The sequence below is a fragment of the Octodon degus genome, unplaced genomic scaffold (genome assembly GCF_000260255.1).
Source record: "Octodon degus isolate 3935 unplaced genomic scaffold, OctDeg1.0 scaffold00005, whole genome shotgun sequence".
Taxonomy (NCBI): Eukaryota; Metazoa; Chordata; class Mammalia; order Rodentia; family Octodontidae; genus Octodon; species Octodon degus.
Window position 1 is genome coordinate 12939498 of NW_004524581.1, and position 8481 is coordinate 12947978.

The following is an 8481-nucleotide window of genomic DNA, read 5'->3' on the forward strand; positions in this document are numbered from 1 at the left end:
AAAAAAAAAAAAATTCCCACTAAATATCTTAAAGTCTGTTGTAAAAACGTATATCCTACATACAAACACAGACAACCATTTCCATTACTAAAATAATCACTTTCTGGAAGCTTACAAATGTTAATAATTTCTTGCTATAACTATTTTCCCAATAGAATAATTGTACATTTCCCTATACAATTATACACAGCATGAGTATGGTAATTTAATTCTCTGTAGAACAATACAAACTTCATATTCAGAACCATGCTAATATTAAAATTAGTTCCTCATGTGTAGTGCAGATATCTCAAAAAGAAAATTGTACAAATTTAAAAAGAGGCACCCCATTCAGAAATATATATACACCCTTCTACTAGTTACCTCACTGAATTCTGACTTCCCAGTCATTCCAACTTCAACCCTTGCTCTCTGCTCCCACTGGACTCCCTACCTCCAAAAGAAATCTTGTTCTATGTGTATCTGTGTCCGTATAAACAAACACAATACTTCTTACAGATATATGTAAGATTACACATGTTATTTTACCTATTTTTTAAAGATGAGGTCTCACTATATTGCCCCCAAGCTTCTGGAGTTGGTCTCAAACTCCTGACTTCAAGAATCCTCCCACCTCAGTCTTTCAAGTAGCTGGGACTACAAGCACAGGCCACTGCAACCAGCTACTATACTAAGTTTTTGAATCACATAAATTTCCAGCTTTAATTCCTATCTGCCATTTAGTATACCTGTGGTCTCTGGCAACTACCTTAACTTTTTAAGCCTGAGTTTTCTCATCTTTAAAACTAAGGTACTGGGGGCCGGGGAGATGACTAAGTAGAATAAGCACTTCCCTGGCAAGCACAAGGGCCTGAGTTCAACCCCAGTTCCACAAAAAAAAAAAAAAAAAAAAAAACTAAAGTACTGGGGGTCAGGGAGATGGCTCAGTGGAATAAGCACTTCCCTGGCAAGCACAAGGACCTGAGTTCAATCTCAGGTTCTGAAAAAAAAAAAAAAAAAAAAAGAAAGAAACTAAGGTACAATACCTTAGTACTAGATGCAGAGAAGAGTGTTGTAAAGATAAAATGAGATTAACAACACTCAATTGGGGGTAGGGAGATGGCTCAGTGGAATAAGTGCTTCCCTGGCAAGTGCAAGAGCCTGAGTTCAATCCCCAGTTGGGGGAGGGGGGATCACTCAATGAATGTTGGCTATTATTAATATTGACTTAAGAATATTGATGTAAGAACATTGTAATATTTGTATTGAGAGTAATAAAAAGACCATTAAATTATGTTCTGACCAGTGAATTTTTCTCCTCATACTCTCATGCTTTTTTTTTTTTTTCCTGAGAAATGTAGTGTCTGACTAATGTAGCAGGGGTTTTTGTTTTTTGTTTTTAATTTATTTGTTACAGGGTCTTGCTAAGCAGCTCAGACTCATACAGATCTCCTTCCATGTTTAGAATTTAACATTTTACCTTTTAAATTCTTCATTCCTTTCTAGTCTTGTCAGCTACTGTGTAAACTCAAGTCGAGAACTTTGTTTCATACTCTGGTGTTCCTTTATGTATTGCATTTATTACACTGTAATTATTTGTTTCTGTTTTCCCTCCTAGGGTATGAGCAATTCCAATGTAGAGATCAAGTCTTTCTTTTGTTTGTGTCCTTAAGGCTTAGCAATCAGACGCAAAATGGGGCTCAATAAATGTTTGTTGAAAGGATAAATGGATTAATTAATCTTTTTCTCCTCTCCAATGCTTTACACAGTACTCTACACATAACAGGAACTCAGTAAAGCTTGCTGTTGGATTCATGCAGGAATTTTTTGGATCCAACCAACACACAAAGATTCATCTACCTCAGAAAAAATTACTTCTTCTGAAGTTTAGCTACTAATGTGACAAAAGTTTTACTCTAATACATATCAAATAAATGCTTCATTGACTAACTATATCTGGATTAACTCAAGAAGCTTTAAAAGCCATTATCCTAATTAATGAATTTGTAAATCACAACATGGCAAAATCTAGTTACATAATCAAGAGGCGTTATCCTTTGTAAATGTATACCTACAAAAGAGACAAATGATCAAAAAGCTGAGATTAATATATCTGCATTAATATTAATTATATACATTTATTACACAATAACTTTACGGTATAAATATATAACAGATTCATTATTAATGATATAATGATCATTTATCTGTAGGTTAAAATGGATACATTATTTTTAACCCCGATTCCAAGCCATAGTTTTCACTAAGAATACATTAATGAGCCAAATGATCCAAACCTGCTTCTAGAAACAGCCCTTGAAACTCAAAATATTTTCCCCTCGGTAATTTTAACTCCTGCGAGAACCTTTATTGACAGATACTCCAAATTTGCTCAGTTTCCTAAATAAAATCTCATTTATTTCTTACAGGCAAATAATCTTGCATAGGCACTTTGGGAACAACAGGTTTTATGCCCAACTAAACCTATCCCTATGTTTTATTACTCAGCCTGCTGTTGCAATAAGAAACACTCTTCTTAGTTTTTAAGTTACACTTAGTGTAAGATTTAAGTGTCGCACTACACATTCTTTCGCTCTATCATCTAAACTGATTTTACACTACATATGTAATTTCATAAATATACCGTAAAGGAACTCTACACTTGAATGAATCTGGGAAGAAATGTGATGTTAGCACACACCCCCTTCCTCCAACTCAATATACTCCAGAGAAAGTACATCGAGGTTTTTTTTTTTTCTCTCTCTCTCAGGAATTTCTCTCCCGCCCCCACCCCACGCTTTTGAGAGCAGCAATCATTCATTATCCTACTCCAGAGTCTCGCCGTTGAAAGAACCTTCCCAACTAACACTAGTTCCTCAGGACACTCTTCTCACCAGTCGGAGTGTCCGTCTGCTATTTCTTTAGAAATGGAAAAGAGTAGGCGAGGGTCTGGGACGCCACCATTCCCGCCACGCCATTTAGGACTCCAGTCCTGGCGCGCACTCCCGGACCAGCCTGAGGCGGCGCCCAGGGAGCTGCACAGATCAGGTCCTCCTTCGGCCCCGACCCACACCCCCCAGACAGAGAAAAGCAAACTGGGCCCAACCTCCCGTTCAACATACCCTCCTCGCAGTACCCCAATTTCGTCCCACTTCTTCCCCGATGTAGCCTGGTTTCTTTACCCAGTTCCGAGTCCCCTTAACCACCTCGCTCCCACCACACGCACCCCTCTAGGCTCTGGCTCCCGCCCCTCGAACCCTGTTACACCCGGGTCCCTCCCCCTGAACCTCTCAGCAGCTCCAACCCTCCCCATGCCCTAGCGCAGACCAGCGCCGTGTCCCGGTACCCTCGGGACCTGGCTCTTCCCCACACGTCACATTTGTGTCCCTTCCCCCCTAGAACCGACCTTCCACACCCCCTCCCCAAGTGCTACCCCCAGAACCCCATTACCTCCGGCCCCGCCCCCCTGAGGGTGTCGCACTCACTGCTCCTGCCGCCGCATCCTGAACCGCCGCGGCTGCTATAGCTACAGGGAGCCAAGGCAACCAGCTCTCGCGACACTTTCCTCAGCTTCGGCGAGAACAGTCGAAGAGAGTCTCGCAAGAAAGTAACTGAGTCAGGCTCGAGCCGGCTAAGTATATCTCGCGATAGTATCGTTTAAAATGGCTGCCACAAGGCGTCTTAGTGGTAGCAAAGGAAGGTTTGGGAGTAGGGCGCTCGGAAGGATGAACCTTGAACTGGCAGAGAATTGGACTATGATTGCAAGTGAAATGATGTGCTCATAGGGAAAGTTAACGTGGCGGGTCCCTCACCGGAATAACTTTGGGGATAGAAGATTTTCTTTGCCTTTAAAAGACTTTCTCAAACTTAGAGCAGTGTCGCCGTTATCTGAAGTTCTGTTTTCTCGGCATTTTCCATTTGCTTGTTGGGATTGGAGATGGGAGATGGCAGGCCCGATATTGAACTTCCCACCTCTACATTATCTTCCTAATGCAGTAGTTTTCATCCGTTGTAAAAGGTATTTACGGTCTCAAAGTATTTATCCCTGGTGCCCCGCCCTGCCAATTCACGAGACCAAAATAGGAAATAAGTTTCAGGAAAAAAAAAAAAAAAAAAGCACAGGTGTTTGGCCCTGTACTTCGCATTGTTTTCCACCCTGTGAACACCTCCTTATTCAGTAGCTGTTTCAATGCTTAGGGCTTTTCCGTGGCTGTTTTCAGGTGGCTGTCATGAGCAGCGTCTGAGACAGTCTGAAACTGAATTGAAAGCATGTTGGTCAATAAGAAAGGATAAAACAGGGTCAGGATAGCGGCCTCGCAAGTGCAAGGTCCGGAGTTCCTGAACTCCCCAAGTACTACCAAAAAATAAAAAAATAAAACAAACAATGGAATAGAAATTTAAAAAGACTGTTTTTGCCTGTTGCCTCTGAATAGCTTTCATAACGAGCTACGCCAGTACTGTCTTTAGAAATTTACTGAGACACCAAATGCAATTTAAAACTAATTACTTTTTTTTGAGCTGGGATTCCGACCCAGGGGTGCTCTTCCACTGAGCAGCATCCCCAGCTATTTTATTTTGTTTGTGTGTAGTGCTGGAGAATTAAGCTCAGGAACTGTCACAGCTATATCTGGAGACCTTTTTTTTTTTTTTTTTTTTTTAAACAAAACAAAACAGGGTCTCCATAAGTGGCTAAACCACCCAAAACTGAGCTCAAATTTGTCATCCTCCTTCTTCAACCTCCCAAGGTGGTGGAATTACTGGTGTGCACTACCATGCCCAGCCAGTTGCCACATTTTTAAATAGATGAAATTAATTGCATCTTGTACTATGAATAACCAGTAAGAAGACAACAATATGCAATGTGTTAATTATTGAAACTGTCCTACTAGTCGGTTTTGAAACTGTCTCATTGCTATTTGTTTCTCAATAAAATTATTTTAAAAAATAAAATAAATTTTAAATGAAATTAATTTTCATAATATTTTACTTTCTTTTTCTTTTTTTTTCCAAACCCAGGGATTGAACTCAGATTCTACTGAGGTATTTCCCCGCCCCCCCCCCTTTTTTTTTTTGAGAAGTGGTTTTGCCATGCAGTTCAGGTTGACCTTGAACTCACTGTGTAGCCCAGACTGGCCTGAGACTTGCAGCAATCCTGCCTCAGCCTCCCTAGTGCCCCCACCCAGGCTGATTTAACCAAATATATTGAAAATAACGTTTTAGTTTGTAATCCTTTTTTGCATTAAGTTTTCAAAATTTAGTATGTTATGCAGCATTTACAGTGTAACTGCAAGTCTAGTCTGTAGTGTAACGAATAAGCAGTTTATATAACTTTGAGGTGTGGTGTTATAAGCATGTGATCTATGTAAAAAGAGACCCTGGAAGGAGATAACTCATGGCTACAAGAGGGTAAACAACCACAGAAGATGATCTTGCATAAGACCATTAGAAGCAGTGGGTACTAGGACCAGTTAGAGACTAGGAGAGCTACTATATCAGGTGTGTAGGCTTTAATCTCAGCACTTACTCAGGAGCCCGAGGCAGCAGGACCATGAGATGGAGGTTTTGCATTTTGGCAGCATAGCAAGTTCAAGGCCTGTCCACTTAGCATGAGCCTCTCACAAAAAACTCAGAAATAAAAGACAGGGCCAGGGAGGTGGCTCAGTAGAATAAGTGCTTCCCTGGCAAGCACAAGAGCCTGAGTTCAATCCCCAGTTCTGCCAAAAAAAAAAAGAAAGAAAGAAAGAAAAAGACAAATAGGGCTACCTCTCACAGCCATCCTGAGTATTTATTTGTTTAAATAATGTTTCAGGGATGGAAGATAGCTCAGTGGCACAAGTACCTACCTGGAAAGTGCAAGGTCCTGAGTTTGATCTCCAGTACCAAAAATAAATAAGGTTTCAATATATAGTCCAAGCTGGTGTGGTACTCTGTGCAGTCCAGCATGGCCTGGACCTAAGATGGTACTGCCTCAGCCTCCCAAGTGCTGGAGTTGCAAGAATGCTACTATTGTGCTCAGATAGAAAGCATTTTTTTAAAGTGTATTTTAACAGAAGAATAGTTCCAAGCAAAAAGATGACAATATATGAATTTCTGATGAGATTTTTGGTGAGATTCTACATTAGACAACCTTTGCCCTTTCTGATCATACTGTGACTTCTAAGTAGACTTCTGTTGCTGAGGTTATAATTTCACAACCATCCTGGACTCTGTTACCTTGAACCATTTTATTTTTTCTTTTCAAAGTTTTATTGATAAACATATAGCAATGAGACAGTTTCAAATCAAATTGAGCCTTGAACCATTTTTGTTGTTATATTTTAAATTTCAGACATCTGAGCTTGAAAAAAGTTTGTGCTGATAGCAAATGTTGGGCTTCCCCCCCCCATAACTTGTTTTTTATTGGTGGTACTGGGACTGAACTAGGGCATGGTAGAAAAGTGCACAGCACTCTACCACTGAGCTATATTCCCAACCCTTTTTTTGACTTTGGCATAGGATATGGCTACAGGGGCGTACACTGTATTCCCAGCTACTCAAAAGGTTGAAGCAGAAGGACCAAAAATTGAAGCCAGTTTTAGCTACTTCTCAAGGCTCATTTCTTGAAATTTAAACAATAAAAGGGTCAGGGTATAGCTCAATCCTCCATGGGTTTCATCACCACAAGAGGTGGAACAATGTGGCTAAGACTGGACTGGCAATCCTTCTGCCTCAGCCTCCCAAGTAGCTGGGATTATAGGCAAATCCCAGCCATGCCCAGCTCGCCACCAACATTAAGGGACTACACTTAATAATTATTTTAAGGCCAGGCGTGCTAATGCACACCTGTAATCCCAGTACTCAGGAGGCTGAAGCAGGAGTATCACTGCAAGTTCAAGGTCAGAAAACAAAAAGTTCAAGGTCAGCCTGAGGTACAAAGTGAGCTCAAGGGCAGCCTTAACTCCAGAGTGAAACCCTGTCTCAAAAAGAAAAATTAGGAGCCTGTCATTAGCTCAATTGTTTAAGCACCTGCTCATGCAAATGCAGTCAGGCTCAGGATATCATATATATTTGATCCCCACCTCCATTTGTATTACCAGAGCTGCCTTTAAGGCAGCCTGAGCCAGCCAAAAAAAAAAAAAAAAAAAAAAAAAAAAAAAAAAAAAAAAAAAAAAAAAAAAAAAAAAAAAAGAAAAGAAAAGAAAAATTAGTATTATTATTTTATGTTTAACTAGGAAAGCTCTTTGTCACATGAAAGTTATCTTTGTTTTTTTGCCTGATACAGTAACTGGTATACATTGGACATTCAATAAGCATTTGTTAAAGGAATATATTTGGACTGGGAATGCAGATCAGTGGTGCAGCACTGGCCTAGCATCTGGGAAGCCGTGAATTTGATCCAAGTACTGGAAAAAGAGTGAGGCCTTATGGTGCACGACTGAAATCCTAGCCTCCAGGAGGCTGATGGGAAAGGGTAACAGTGAGATCAAGGCTAGTAAACTACACATTGAGACTATGCCTCAAAAAATGAAACAAACGAATGGTACTGAGAAAAAAAGAGAGAGATGGCCAACAAGATAGTTAGCTCAGTGGACTAAGCACCTCCTTAGGCAAGGAGGCAACACCTCCTAGTGTTCAATCCTTGGTACTCATGCCTTGCAGGCCTCACCCCCAGGCCCACAGAGCCAGCAACTGAGTCGGAGAGTGGTGGTGCATGACTGTAATCCCTGCGCTGGAGAGGCTGAAAGCAAGAGCATCACTATAATTCCAAGCTGCGTAGTGAGACCCTGTACCAAATACATAAGTTAAAAAAAAAAAACTAAGATAAAATTTAAATATAGGGCTGGTGATATAGCTAGTGATAGAGCTCTGTTTCATTACTAGCACTGAAAAAAAAGAAGATTATAAATTAGGCATAGTAAGAAAATAATAACTACAAAGAACAATTCTAATATTATAATAAACTTGCTAGTATCATTACTATTCCCAGGCCATTGTTCAGCAAAATAAGAACTTCTACTTTCTTTCTTTCTGATTGATTGATTGATTGAGACAGGGTCTCGCTATTGATTAAGACAGGTAGCTCAGGTTTGTCTTGGACTCACTGTGTAGCCCAGGCTGGTCTCAAACCCACGATGATCCTCCTGCCTCAGCCTCCTTAGTGCTAGGATTACAGGCATGTACATGCAAGGGCTTCTTGAACTTAACACTGCTTTACTTTTTTGTTTTGTTTTAAGACAGGGTCTTACTATGTAGTGTAGGCTGGCCTTGAACTCACTATGTTACTCAGGCTGGCATTGAATTTGCATAACCCAAGTGAGACAGAGCAGGATAGCATGAGATTTCTTCATGCTACTCAGAACAAAGTGCAGGGGCCAGGGACATAGCCCAATGGAATAAATGTTTGCCTGGCAAGTGCAAGGTCCTGAGTTCGATCCCTGGTACCACCAAAAAAAAAAAGTATAACTTAAAATATGTGTTAAATATGTGTTTCTGGAATTTTTCCACTATATATATATATATATA

At 40.3% G+C, this 8481-nt stretch overlaps 1 protein-coding gene across 2 annotated transcripts in view; it reads right to left on the minus strand.

Moving 5' to 3' along the window:
• Positions 1-3556, minus strand: part of Usp54 (ubiquitin specific peptidase 54) — a 147642-nt gene extending 144086 nt beyond the window's left edge. The window contains exon 1 of one of the 2 annotated variants that reach the window (XM_023718699.1): positions 3465-3556. The gene's annotated coding sequence lies outside the window, so the exon portion shown is untranslated. Of the gene's footprint in view, positions 1-3429 lie in introns of both variants that reach the window. The other variant, XM_023718695.1, reaches the window with a different exon arrangement.
• Positions 3557-8481: the final 4925 nt, after the last annotated feature.